Genomic DNA, 15,805 nt, shown 5'->3' on the forward strand with positions numbered 1-15,805 from the left:
ATTATTACTTCCGGTTTCAATACTAGTTTCAACTTTTATCATAATACCACGAAAATGTTTTAAAAAGTAGTTACCATCTACGGACAAAATCATGAGTATCCAAAATACCCTTCTGAAACCTTAAATGGTTACAATTTACTATATTATCCTTTGCATTTCATTAAGTGTCTACCAAAGAATATATTTTATTTCCTCCGTTAACCTACTCAAACCGAAATTGGTTCAAATTAGTCCTTTCCGGTTACAATCGCCTCCTCCTTCTCCGTGGAACCTTTGATCAATGCAAAATTAGTTAAAATTAACCATATTCTCTTTGAACGTTCCTCGACATAGAACGAAAATAGTAACATTTAGCGAGAACATCTAAATTGCTAAATATTATTCTAAATATTGTGCAAATAACGTAGCTAAGCATAAAATATTTTAAAATTACTCTTTATTTGTTTTATAGTGCAATAGTGTATTCTATAGTGCTTTCAAAAGAAGGCGGTTTTCATAGTCTTTGGACTACTTATAATGTTAATGTCAAAGTTGTCGTTCCAGCAATACATGTAAATGCAAATTGTAACTGAAATTAAATATGTCATAAATTTTCAGTAATACTAGTTGTTCCCACTAAGCCTTAGGCCTAGTGTATATTTTAGATTAAAATCGTGCTTAATTAAGAGTTCTAATTACACCCTAATTACATTTCACTTGCTTTAGTTTGACCAGCGACCACCTGAAAATCGACCCATACCATACAGCTATATGCCATTCTTCAAGGACTTACAGTTAGTAATACACATTGTGTTCATTTTTTGTTTTGTTTTAGTTTAACGTCCCCAAGATTATGCCAGGGCAACAAAAGGAGACGCGCAACTACTGATTATATTGGAACCCGAACCACTTCGGTCGTTCAACTTTACCCCCACTACGAATCGAACTCGGGACCAGTCGGAACCAAATTCAAGCATACTAGCCGCTAGAAGAAATGGTGGTCCTCACATTGTGTTGATTTAAACCATCGAGTCAGTGTAGCGAGATCCGAAGATAAAAAAGTAGCGTGTTTTTTCTCCGAAAGTAAAGGACTTCAAATATTTGTAGCCCAGATATATAGGAATAAATTATTTGGCAACTAATGACTGGTACTAATGAAACAATTTTAACATGAGCTGGAAAATGTGCTGGACATATTGCAAGAAGATATTATGATCGATGGACGAAAACAATTCTACACTGGATCCCAAGAGTTTAAAACAGCCTAGGAAACGTCGAAGAACCACTGGGGAGTAACCTGAAAAAGAATTGCCCAAGATAGATAGTTGTGGAGAAAAGACTGGAAAGATCTTCATCCAGCAGTGGATTGACAATGGTTGATTATGATGATGGTGATGATTTATTATATCTGGACCTCAGAGGTAAACTAAACTAAGTCATAATTTTGTAATTTTACAGGAGAAGCGAAAGACCGGTTCCTTAACTAGGACCTATAGTACTGTTTTCCAAAAATACTAAGTAGCTACAAAATACTAGAATGCTTTTAGACTTATATTATTACATTATTATCCTTTATTCAGTTCTCAGAGTAGAAATTCTGTAGGCATGGCTGTTTCTTTTCTACATCCTTACGGGTGATAGCTTCGGGGCACTGTCCCAGTTGCTCTTGCCTATTTACGACAGTGGATATATGCTTAAGTAATGCATTACGACCTTATGAACTCGTATAAGAAATAATGTACTTAAAGTGAGACGCGAACTATGCGAAACCTTGGACTTTGAATCTAGCTTGTTTGGTGATCAAACCCAAGAACACACATAGTAAAGATGAGTGTCGTAGCTCCCACCACAAGGTTCGAGAAGTTCGTCTTATAAAGTGTCAATTAAACACGGAGATGTGAAACGGTATTAAAGCATTTGATCAAGTTGAAACAAAATATATAATAATTTACCTTATTTGTTAAGATAATGAACGTTATATTGTCATTCTGTCAATACTGGTATACTATTTTTAAAATGACAGTCAAAGCAGAATGTATTTGATAATAAATGAGATATTGTAAAATTTCAATTTCGGTACGATTAAATACATTCATGCTGCTATATGTTGAAGGAATATATAGCAGCTATATGTTATGCGTTAGAAGGAATTGAACAATTCTGATTCAAAGGAATTAAATAAACTACTGTATACTCCTGGAGTTAATTTAATGGAGATTTTATTGTATAGGGAGTTCTGAGGCTATATGAGACAAGGTTTATTGCTGAAAGTAAATATGGGTTACTATTAGGGTTTTGACCCAGGAACGATATACCCACTGACGACTGAACCTGGAGTACACGCATTGAAACCCTTAGCGCTAGCAAATCAGGTATAAAGAGGTACACCATACAATAATTCTGTCAAAAAATAAGGCAGAAATAAGAAGTGGAAACGACAGACTGTACGATAATAATACGTTCAAAATTTTAATTTCACACTATTTATTTCGAGACTTTCGAGACGAGACCGATACTTGGTTCTTGAGACCGAGACCGAGATCGACACAAGCATCTGTGGACCGAAGCAACGATTTTTGATTCGAGACGAGACCGAGACCGCTGTTTACCAACCGAGAGGAGACCGAGACTGTACGAAATCTCCTCTCGTCTCGTCTTGATACTATACCTGTGAGGACCAAGACGGGACCGGGATCGAGACAGCGATTTTTGACTCGAGACGAGATCGATACCGAGACCAATATTTATCAACCGAGACGAGATCGAGACCGAGACCACTATTTATCAACCGAGACGAGACCGAGACTTACAAAGTGTCGTCTCGTCTCGTCTCGATACCATCCCTAACATTTTAAACATGTCAAGCACATAAATAAATACATGATATTTGGTAATTTAAGCAAATAAGCATCCGGGACTCTAGTCATAAGAAAACAGACTATCCAAGAGGAAATGGTTTTATAAGTAAAACAATAAGAGATTGATACTTGATCAATTTAATTTATTTTATTGTGAGTTGTGAAATAATTCGGATAGTCTATTTTAGCTATTGCTGGATATTGGTTACTTACGTTGATAATTATTATCTCATTTTTGTTCAGTTAACAATTTATTCAGTTCACAATTACTGTATTCCTTCACCAATCTCATTCCATGGTTTCATTTTCATCTCTCTGTTGCTTTAATCAACGCTACTTATTTTTCGCAAACAATAATCTTTTTAGTGTTAAGTTTGATACGTTTCCGTAGCTAGCGCTTGAATGAAGTGAAGTCAGACTCCAGGTACATATGTATTTTCCTCTTATTGTCTCCTAAGGTATATTAATTAATTTCCCCTTCCGAAAATTCCGAGAAATAACACATATGAATTATCGGGATTTATTTTTTTCTTATATGGTTTAACTAAAATTAATTAACCATTGAAATTATCTTTAATCGCTTTCATTACACTTGCGTCAAACAACCCATAACAAAAACAACAATGATGATGGATGGAAGCATTGAAACAAGATACAGACACACATACTTACATACAGATAGAGAAAAAGAGAGAATGAGAGTCAGAGAAACTCTGCTACACCAGGCAAACAGTTTACTCTCGAAAGTACAACTAGACAGAGTCCTTCGAGTTCAGTTCTATTATATCATAGCAGAAAAGGCAGAAAAGGTTTACAATGAAAACACCTGTCAACTCTCTTCAGAACAGCTATTAAAGCCTGTCAAAGTGTGGTGGTCCACAAAAATACGTGAAACTTTTGAATTTTCAGTCACATACTATGAATCGAAGAACCTTGGAACACTTGTCGTGTGTCAAATTCATCCATGGATCAATAATCTCGTTTACATTGATTCACAAAGTTATTGGGACTACCAGATTTATTTATTAAATTTTCGTAATTTTATTAGAAATCAACTCTCTTCTTCTTGAAATGAAAGCACAGATGGCTAAGATTAGTCTTTTGCAGTTGAAACATTAGTTCGACAAACGTTTAAAATACCTTTAAGGAAGATCGAAGATTTTTCTACAAAAATGTTCAACACAAGTGTGTTCTAAATTTTTAAAGTACAACCCTAATCTGCCCTAAATATACAATGTTCAGAAAAAATAAATATTCGGTTTGGGTGTACCACTTCCAATTAATACCAGAATTTGGAAATATCACAATTCTATAGAGATTACCCGATTCACTTTAAAAGCAATGTACGGGTGCTCTCAGATACCCTGTGTAACATTTATTTGTGCCCGTGTGTTTTCTTACATTTTCCTCCATTTAATCTTCAATATTTTTTTTTCAGTTATTCTGAAATACACAGACGATATATACGTATATAAATATGCAATCTTCCGATTTTACATAAGCATCCTATTGTTGAATTTTTGATGTCATTATGTTAACGCTATTATTATATTACTATCAAATACATTCACTTTCAGTACTACTGTATATTCAACAGCATAAAGAGAGTCTGTTTTTAAAAAGCTTGTCCCTGAAAAATTTGTGACTAATGATAATCAAAAAATTCACTCAAGCGTCTAATTCCTACCCTCTAAAAGCTCTTAAAAATCCATCCCACTCCGCCACCCCTTGCCCCTTCGCCGCGCGCCAGAAACCGCAGCCGCTAATCTTAGTCATCAAAATACAACTGAAACTAGTTTCCCTCTCCCCACTGAACATTCCGCTTTTGATTGGTTAAGATAAATCCGTAATGTTGGCTGCGCTTCAAAAAATACTATCTACTCAATGTTCCCATGTCTTGAATGAGAAGTTCACAGTCAAAAAACAACACACTAGTGGTCACGTGAGATGGGAGAATTATCTGATTCGTCAGTATCGTAGGTCGAAAACACATAAGGTTGATAACGCAGTAGATAGGACTCATTATAATTATAATTATATAAAATGAACTTATTTAAGTATAAAAAGACAAAACAATAATATATATGTAATTCAAAGTAAAAACAGATTCATCTTCTATTTGGCCAAAAAAATTACTATATACATTGAATATGTTATTTGGAGTTGTGAAACAGATTAAACTGATGTAGGTAACCATTGTAGTAATTTTAGAGACCAAGAAAAATGTCATAAAAATGCGAATAGTTATTGCCTACAGTTCGTTACACAGAGATCTCTTGGTGCTATAGATAGACAGACAGATAGATAGATAGATAGATAGATAGATAGATAGATAGATAGATAGATATAGATATAGATATAGATATAGATATATATGTAAGTATATGTATGTTGACAGCAGTAAGAGTAGAGATTAATTCCTTTTTTATTTTAATCAACAGAACAAATGCTTTTCATGAAAATAAGGGACCTGTTGGCTGTAGATGTAGATGGTTAAGGAGGTAAATAAAATTCAAACTTCAAATGGAACTGGGGTAACTCGCCGAGAATGGCTGATTTAATACGTTTGATAATACCGCGTGTAATATTAGTATGCGCGTGCAATATTAGACTATTAGTATGCACAAGAAACATAATTGTCTGTATGGTTTGGGTACAAAACCTCGCGGCCAGAACCTCGCGGCGACAACCTCGCGGACCAAAACCTCGCCTGGCCAAAACCTCGCCTCCGGAAACCTCGCGGCACAAAATCTCGCCAGGCCGAAACCTCGCCTGGCCAAAACCTCGCCTCCCAAAACCTCGCGGGCCAAAATCTCGCCGGGCCAAAACCTCGTGCCCCAAAATATCGCCATACCCAAAATCTCGCCTGACCAAAATGTAAATGTTCCAACAGATGATAAGAATGACGGTATAAATGACGCTGTTTCAGAAGAAGTATCACAGGTATTTGACCAAGTCCCGCGATACCATATGAAAATTCTATTTCTGTATTAGAGGATTTCAATGTGAAGGTAGGGCGACAGGATGTTTCTAAACTGGTTATAGGGAAAGAAAGTCTGCATAAGGAAAGTAATGACAACTAACGAGGTTAGTTTCGTGAACTTTGGAACGTCCAAAAACTTAAAATTTTAACAAAAATCTAATAATATCTATGAAAATATGAAATAATATATGAGTTTTTACGACGTCCCTTGATTATGTCCTATAGGTTAAAGGAGACGTAGATGACCAGGATGAAGGTAATGATCGAATAAAGAAAGTGGGAGGAAACGGGAATAACCCGAGAAAGCCCACGCACACGATGTTTTGTATCTTCTTCTTCTTCTTCTTCTTCTTCTTCTTCTTATTCTTCTTCTTCTTCTTCTTCTTATTCTTCTTCTTCTTCTTCTTCTTCTTATTCTTCTTCTTCTTATTATTATTATTTCTAATGTGGAATTGCATATTAAGAAACACATTGGGTAAATTTTAAAGAAAAGTTTCATTGGCGGCGAGGTTTTGGCCCGGCGAGATTTTGGGTGGCGAGGTTTTGGCCCGACGAGATTTTGGGCGGCGAGATTTTGGACCGGCGAGATTTTGTCCCGCGAGGTTTTGGCCCGGCGAGATTTTGTCCCGCGAGGTTTTGTCCCGCGAGGTTTTGGCCGGCGAGATTTTGGGCGGCGATGTTTCGGCCGCGAGATTTTGTCCGTATCCCTGTCTGTATAACAACCAGATAACAGAATTGGTTTTAAATGTCGGAAAACAATTAAAAGTAGGCTACAAGATAAGCTCTGTTACAGTAAAGCTGTGAGTTAAAGGACAACAAATTTTACTAATTAAAATTCAAAAATACGTCCAGATGATTGGTACTTTGGAACAGACATGAAACTTATGTGCTAGTGTATCGAGATTGTTGCAGTATGGGCATATATTACTATTTACAATATCTATATTGGGAAGTTTTTCCAATGTTTCGTATACATTATTGACTAGAAAATACCAGGTTGTACGTTGGTTGTGGGTGAGAAAGAAGCGTTGATGTTTTTTCATATAGCATTCCAATTTTCGTGTGGGTGCTTTAAGACGACATTCGGTATACTAGTTACCCACAAGCGAATATAGCACCAGTAAAGGTTGTTGACCGAACCAGTTTTATTTGGATTTTTTTCTAGCAAGGCGTATATTATATCAAGTATGACATCATGTAAATGAGGAAATTTGTAGGTCTAAGGAAACGCATGTACTGGCGCCTGAAGATCTAAACAGTGGAAGCAGATATTGATAACAGCAGTCATAATCGAAGTCTCGTGTTCAAAGACAAGCTTACAATTTTTATGCATAAGAACGGCACGTGCCAGTGCTTCTATGTGCATAAAACCTATGGCTTCTTCACGTGAGGAGAGGTAGAGCTGATTCTTAGCTACGCGTAAGATTTTGGAATGCCGTGAGAAAAACAAAGCTTGACTGGTTAACTGGTTACATATTTTAAATGACATTGGTAAAATCTGTGCAATGTTGTTGCAAATACTAAAAACAGACGTTTTGAGAAATAAGTTTCTAGTAAAATGTGCATGTTTCGCTGTCTATGAGTGATAAGGAGACTTTTTTTTTGCTGTAGTATAATATGAATGTTTGATATTATTGAACCACCATACACCTAGTATTTTGACCCATTGAACTGTCATAGTACTTGCTATTTCAAGCATTGTATTCTGGATGAATACATAATATTTTTGTTTTCTGTGATTTAGTTGCGCTCCAGAAGCCTGTTGATACAGGGTTCATAAACGTTGTAGGCAATTCATGTAGGCCGGATTTTGTAAACGATAGTGGGAATCATCAATATAACTTTGCAAAGTTAGTTTGGTATTGTAGACAGAGACACCAGGCAGTAAAGTGATAAGAGGAGGAAGGGACAAACTGAATAATAGTCTTGACATTGGGTCACCTTGGAAAATACAATTATTGATGTTTATTGGATTACTTAAGCCACAATTAACGTTACTGTTTGTCAATCTATGCGTATGCATTCCTCGTACAAGAGAAATAAAGGAGTACCCAAAACTAAATTTCACAAAAACTTTTATAAGTATTCATGGTTAATTCTAGCGAATGCTTGAGAGTAATCCGTTCCTAAAACAGCAATGGGTGAGGGAGCAGTGGATTTGTGGTAGGAAATTATATATCTAAGATTTGATAATGCCTTATAGATTGGGTTGTTTCGCCTAATCCATATTGATGTGAACATAGCAGTTTGTCACTAAATACTTTTATTCGTGCAGTAAGACAGCGTGATAAAAGTTTTAAATCCGTACACAGAAGGAAAATAGGTCTTAAATCATTAATACTGGAAGTGCGAGAATGTTTAGGTACTAAAACTGTAACACCTGTGCGGAGAGATTCCCCTAGAACAAGAGTCTACCTATTTTCATTAGAAAGGTTTGTAAGAAAGGATGGTAAAATATCGATAAAGGTTATATGGAATTCTAGATGTAGGGAATCAATCCCCGTAGATTTTCCTCTACAGCCGGAAGCAATGGCTGATTTAACCTCTTCTACTCTAAACCGACTAGATAGATATTCTTGATCGTGTTCCTGGAAGACTGTAGGAAAATAATGGAGAATTTCAGGACTGTCACAGAAGGAAGTAGGCTTGGCATACAACTGTCTATAAATATATGTGACACAAAGTATTACTTGCTTACCAACATATACGTGACTTGTGGTATCTTTAAGCTGAGATGAAAAGTGAAAAGAAAAAGGAAAGAGAAACAAACGAACAAAAGAGGGGGAAACCCTGTATTGTGCAAATGAGATGCATGGAATAAGTCGCGAGTGGGAACCCTTCACCTCCTGGATATAAATCAGCTTATATCTAATTTAATAGGAATATATAATCCATATCTTCCTTTTGAGCATACAAGGTCCAATCAAGATGAGAAAACTTCTATATCGGACTTCTGAAGAAAATAAAATAAAATAAAATAAAATAAAATAAATGGATGACCGTGTTTATTATATATAGAATTCCCAGTCACGACCCCCTTTTCAGTTTTATTAAAAATAGAAGAGGAAGTAAAGAAGAGAAGAGAAGATGGGATAGGAAGAAAAGAAAGAAAAAAAGGAAAGTGAAGAGATGAGGAAATAAGGAAACTGTTACTGGATATCTTTGAAAAATATGGTAAAGGAAAGTGGATAATTATCGAATTGGAATTATTTCCAATAGCTATTCTGTGAGTATTTGGTATTAAGGTGATCAAAGGGAGACACATGTTAACCCATACCCCCAGACCTAGATCAATGTAATTTTAACTATCGAATTATTCCAATCTAGCTCTGAGATAGATGAGAAAGTTTAATTTAACAGTTTATTCAACATTTCCGAAAGTTCTTGACTAGTATCCAGTACTTGAAACATAAACGATGAAGTTGACGGCATGTTATAACTGACCGAAGCCAATAAAAATTCAAAGTAACCCGCATGTTTGTCGAAGATTTTGACATTCAAAGTTCTCCTAGGATGATCGTTCATTCAGGCTATTTCTGTTCCTTTTTGCTTCCTTTATAGAGCAACTTAAATTGAGTTATTATTGAATTTTTAAGACTTTCTCAACTACCATTAATTACAGTAAGTCACACATATACGTGAAGAGAATTGGTGCACTTAATACTAAAAGTAAATTTCACTCATACTCACATTCATACAGGAAAATGTATACTTCAGGTTGCATTTAGTTGAATTAAACTAACCTAACTACATTTCTATAGACATTTATTACATTCCAAGAAAATTTAATTTGACAGCACAGGAGAAATTTCGATACATGAAAAGAAAATAATAATAGTAATAATAATATGCTTTATAGACATGCATCGAAATTTGTTCCTTATCAACAATATCGAATAACACGTTTCTCTTTGCAGATATATTAAGAGTTGGACTACGTTACAGAACAAAAAAAATCGTCAGAACGACAGACGAAGAAAAAAATCAAAGGTCAACATTGAACATATTTATGATTCAGTACGAACTAATACATATCAATGTGAAAGAGGAAAGAAAAATATATAATTGGTTAATCATTAAAAACACTTTGGTAGCATTTTTATGGAGTCTCTATCCCAAGAGGGGAAATTTCGACAATTTTATGAGTCCTTTTCTCGCGTCGATAATAACTCTTTTATCAACTCTCTTTATGCACTATGATTGGCGTCCATGAGAGAGTTAGTAGTTTGTCTTAAGTAATGACAGAGATTTTTCATTTCGTCACTTGACGCACTTGGTATGAAAATTCAAAATTTATCAAGATTTAAAATATCGAATCCTGTCCCAAATATTGCTAACATATTTCCATTCTATTATACGATATCTCAATAGAGCTAGGTCTTTGGAACTATCCTAGGTCCTGTATTTACATTACTAAATTATTAACCACATCTCAGTTCAAATTAAGATAAGTGAATTTTACTTCTGGTTTATATCGTGGAGTCAAGAGATTAGAGTCACTGAACTGATGAATGACAAATAGTTCTGTTTCCGGTTGTAGGGGAAGGATTTGGGGCACACTGTTTCATAATTCACTGATTTCGCTACGGTTTCACAAAATAACTTTGGATACGAATTGGGGTTATTTTTACGACCTGTTATTTGTTCTATTTACATGCCAAATTTAACATAGTATTAAAATTTAATACTTACGAACATTCATAATAAATTCGTAAGGTGTTATTTATTACAAGTCACGCGGTAATACTCTACAATCACAACAAGTTGGTCAAAATCGGGTGTCAAAAATCTATGGCAACCTAAAACTACCAGGGTAAATACCGACCCCTTATTCAATATAATAAATTTTATTCTAATGTCAATCTTAGTATTTCGTCGACACTTAATTTTCTACGTAACCTTTTCATATTTATTAAGTATTCACATTTTCTTGGCTCAAAACAAACAAGAAACTCTGACTAACTAAATTCTTTTTCTTTTAATAAGGTTGCAACATCGAAATGTGTATATATATAAACCCGATAATCGACAAAGATTCAAATTACTAAGATCCGCGTATAGAGAAAAGGTTGATATTATTTACTAAGTTGACACAAGAAGTGGAAATACAGCAAGTAGAACAGGCACGTAACTTTCCAAACTATGTAAGCATACACATATAAATGTATATACAGAGAAAGAAAAAATCAAGATTATTTTAGATTAATGGGCCCAAGCTACTAATACATACACATTATATAACCAATCAATAGAAAGAAACCAGAAATCAGTAATCAATGTGTATAGTTTGCACGATCGATGAACAATAATCAAGTTTCTAGGAATCTAAAATCGTACTGTACCCTCTCGTCAATCCCTCCCATGGTGGGTTCAATATCGCAAAAAACGGTAGTACCGCGAACGGTGGTGGGTTCTGAAATACCGGAAAATACCTCCACGAATTGTATCCCTCGATGTCTCAGTTAGTACGTACAATCGAAATAAGTGATATGAACATTGTATTCTTTCAAGAGTTTCTGGACCGGGTGGAAGGTTCAAAAAATCTTGAAGTAAGAAGGAAGAAAGAGACAAGATAGAGAAAATGGCGCCAACGAAAGGAGAAAAATTAAGGTACTACTCACTACACAGACGAGTGATCGAATTTAAATATATAACAACTCACAGCCAAAAATGTTCACATATGCCGAAAAAGGGTGACTTACTTAAATACGTAGTCTCGGGGGCGTCCTGCTGCCAAGGATGCAAGCCTGTGTCCACCAGATCCCAATCCCACAAGCGTTTGCTTGTAAGATTGAAATCTCAGCCCCGTATCAGTCCCAGACCAGCAGAATAAAAGGAGAGAGGAAAGGGACCAGGTAACTGCGTCCCCAATTTTGAAATCTCTAAGAGAAAAAATATTCGACACCTCAGAAGAACTAAAAGGGTCAAGGACAGCAAAGAAACTAGAGTAAAAGTAATAGCTAAGATATCCCTAACTAATAATTTGCCAAAGAAAAAAAATAAAATAAACTAAATTTTGGATCGGTGATTTCAGTGACGAAACATGACCGATGGCTACCCTGCGCAGACATTCCAAAGTCTGGGACGTCGTTAATTTCCAACATCTAATTAAACTAAGAATAGAAACGAAAATACTTAAGAAGACTAGGGGCCGACGTCCGGGTACGCAATGGACCTAGATATTAATTTAGTAGTGGTTGATTTAATTGGATAGCTATATGAACCATCCGATCCATCAGCTATATGAATACTATACGGTAAGTAATGTAAGCAACGTAGGAAAAAATCTCGGAGAGTCAACGAATGTTAAAGGTGTAAATGAGTAAAGCTTTTCTTTTAGATGATCATAGGATATAGCAGTTATTTTTCTTAATTATCATTTCTGTAAATCTTCAAATGTAATTCCTACATGATGCTACCCTATCTGATGAAAGGCTTAAGAACCGGAGCTGTTAATATGAGGTATTTAAATGTGAAGTAACATTTAATTCCCAACTACACATTACTATAAAATATCAAACTCGATTGGATGAATGTATCAGTGTAAAAGTCAAAACGCGAGAGATTTTCAGTAAACATATTCATATTCTCAATATATAATATACACTGGGCCTATCCGTTTAAGTATAGGTGTCTCCTATTTTCTCATTCATTTCATATTATAATCGTATTATTACTATATCATTACATTTATTCATTATATACTCATTTCCACGCGAAGTAATATTTTACAGACATCCTATTACATACATTTACACGCAGGCCATACACATATTATATTATGCACTAATAAAATCTATAATTATCGCAATCCGTCACGGTTAAAGTGCTACACGATAACATTCATCGAACCACGGACTCTTTGTTCCGAAGCACCCAATTATATTTACTTCGCAGTTTTGTAAAAAAAAGATGCATACGTGTATTCACTGAAAGTGAAATTGTCAACGATGGTTTTATTTCAGATTTGCTGATAGAACTAAAGCAACAATGGAATATCTCTACAGCAACGGGAAAAGACAATTTAATATTGCACTTTGAAACAAACAGAAACATCATGTAAGCTTACTTCTATTAAGAAAATATGCATTCTTGATTTCAGTGGATATTTCGGTTTCTAATTGACATAGCAAGCTGTAATTTTCAGAACTGCGAGACCTCATGCCATTTCATTGTAACGTACACTCATATGAACCGAAAACCATGTCCACGGGATGTAATTTGAGAATAAGGGGCTAAAATCAAACAACCTAGATTGCTAACTCATCGAATGGCGTAATGTCAACAAACAATTGATTACCGAAAACGAACACGATGGCGCTACAGTCGAGAAACAAGTTACTGTGTAATAAAATATACCCTTACACTTTTTAATCAGAACTATAATATTTACTCTGGTTTAGTATACTTCGAGTTAGACAAATGGTACTAAATTAACGCATGTTAACATACTGTCCTCGCAGTAAAAATCACGCATTCATACAGAACTACTAACTACATACATCACTATAAATACTACACATAAATACTACTAACTAAACAAGCATCATTTATTATAATCATGTTAAAGACTAGTACCTTCAAACACATTACTCCTTGTCGGTATATAAAGTTGGCTCTATTGAACTTTAAGGGGACAAAATGAGAAGACCCTATGTCCTATGTCCAATTGAGCTGGCCAATTATTTAAAACATGTTTACTGGAGTTTGAAGCCCTGGGGGCACCTTAACAAAGTTTATTGAGGGGCCGTTCTACTGAAAGGGGAAAAGGCTCTAAAACAAACAATAACTAACCCATCCCCCCAATAGGAATGGTTCAATTTGGAGAGAGAATAGGAACTCTTTTAGTTAGCTTAAGCTGCCGTTATGATGATTAATGTTACAGTTATGAAATCTACTATGTACATGCACTTACTAAATGATAAAAAAAATCACATCTACCAACTACACGAACAAAATATACAAAACAGGTCTTATTTTCCCTAATCCCTAACTGAACTTGGGTTTTCTAAAAGAAAAGGAACATAAAAATCACTATTTTATACTGTCTATTCTAGTTTGGTAGCAAAATGGCGTCCTCTAAATCAGAATCTGATCTTTTGTTGAGTATTAACTGTTTCTTTAATAAAATTGTAGCTTTTTGTGCTCCTAAGCCGTTGTCAGAGTTCAACTATTAAAATAAATTGGATGTTACCTTAATTCTCCTTAAGATCTCTGTCCTGTCCAGTCTAAATATGTTAATCAATTTTACATGTTGTGCTCACAAAAGCTTCTTCGGTAAGAATGATAACATTGCGCCGAAAACGACAGGGATAGGAGGATTTCTCCAATCAGGGACAAATATTTCAGCCGCAGAAATTACAAAGCAAATAGAAATTGGTGAAATCCAGATATAACCGGATCTGAAAGTGACTATGGACTAGTGAGAGGGGGTGAGGGAAGGTTTAGTTACCTGGCCAAATTCTACATTGGTCTGAAATTAAGAAATTTTATATCCAATGGCGGAACTCTGTTTCGGTATGACGTCCGAATGGTAAACCTTGTAGCTATTCAACTTGTATATGAGAAAATGGGATTCATAATTAATCAAAATATAAATAAATATGTTATTAAGTTAAAATATGATTCCTAATGAGACCTTTCGATTCATTACATCAATTTGAAGTAAAGATAATAAATACATTGTGTAATTAAACCGAAATCGAATTTTAAAAATTTCACTAGGTACAGGGTGAGAAAAAAGTTGCCATTGCTCTCAACTGTAATGGTGCAATACAGATATATAAATTTCTGCTTTCCACGCATGAGTTCTTTGTTGATTTGTATACACGACTCCAAAAGTGCATTACCACTTGCTATTCTCCTTTTCCTGCAATAGCAGGCAACCCAGAAAGCTCGGCGGTCAGGTTGGTTGCGAATTCGAAAGGCGTTGGACCAAATCTCAATTTTGTAACAAATATATCAGTGTGACAAACTCGAAATGAGAGAATAAAAGAAATTGTTAAGAATGACAATTTTATTATCGTGACGGAGTTGGATGGCATCAAAAGTTACAAATTGATCTTACTTAAACAGTTCATGGAAAATGAATGGCAACAAACAGATACCAGAGGAAAGCATTTCCCATTCCACCCAAAAAATTATCTCATAAAAAAGAAAAAAAGTTACACAATGTAAAGTTTTATTATAAAACCCACAAAAAAATTAAGAAAGTTGACACCCAAAAGGCAAAACCAACTGAACCGGAGTGAATGAAATTGTGCAAGATATTTAAAACATAAAATGAGGGAATACGGGTTTCGTATTTTCTTAAAAAAACCGGTTCAGTGGGGCACGGACCTCTCCAAACATTTGATCACGAAATATGAAAACTGCTAATAACAGTATGTCAGATGTGTGTAAAGGACATGTCGAATTGCAACGAAACTATACGCATGGACCATGTGCAAAAAATGAAAGTATACTTTTTATTTATTTTTTTGCGGAAAACGGTTAAAGGGGCAAAAGCCCCCACTTAAAGTTTTGAAAGTTGACGCCCGAAAGGCAAAAAGAAGTGAGCCGAAGTGAATGAAATTGCACACAGATATTGCAGACATAAAATAAGGGAATGCTGGATTCGTATTTTCCTTAAAAAAGGATTGGGTTCGGCAGGGTACCCTCCAAACATTTATTCAAGAGATATTTAAAGTGCTAGTAACAGTATGTCAGATGTGTGTGAAGGACATGATGAATTGCAACGAAACTATGCGCACGGACAATCTGAAAAATATGAAGGTATCCGTTTTATTTATTTTCTGCGGAAAAGCAGTTTAAGGGGGCATAAGAACCCACCCGAAACTTTTGAAAGTTGAAGCCCCAAAGATAAGAAGAAGTGAACTGAAATGAATACAATTTGGCATAAATATTGTAAACATAATATGAGGGCATACGGGTTTCGTATTGTCTGGATAAACGGTTAGGTCGAGCACGGACACCTCCAAACCTT

The sequence above is a fragment of the Thermobia domestica genome, chromosome 4 (genome assembly GCF_964235325.1).
Source record: "Thermobia domestica chromosome 4, izTheDome1.hap1.1, whole genome shotgun sequence".
NCBI classification, from domain to species: domain Eukaryota; kingdom Metazoa; phylum Arthropoda; class Insecta; order Zygentoma; family Lepismatidae; genus Thermobia; species Thermobia domestica.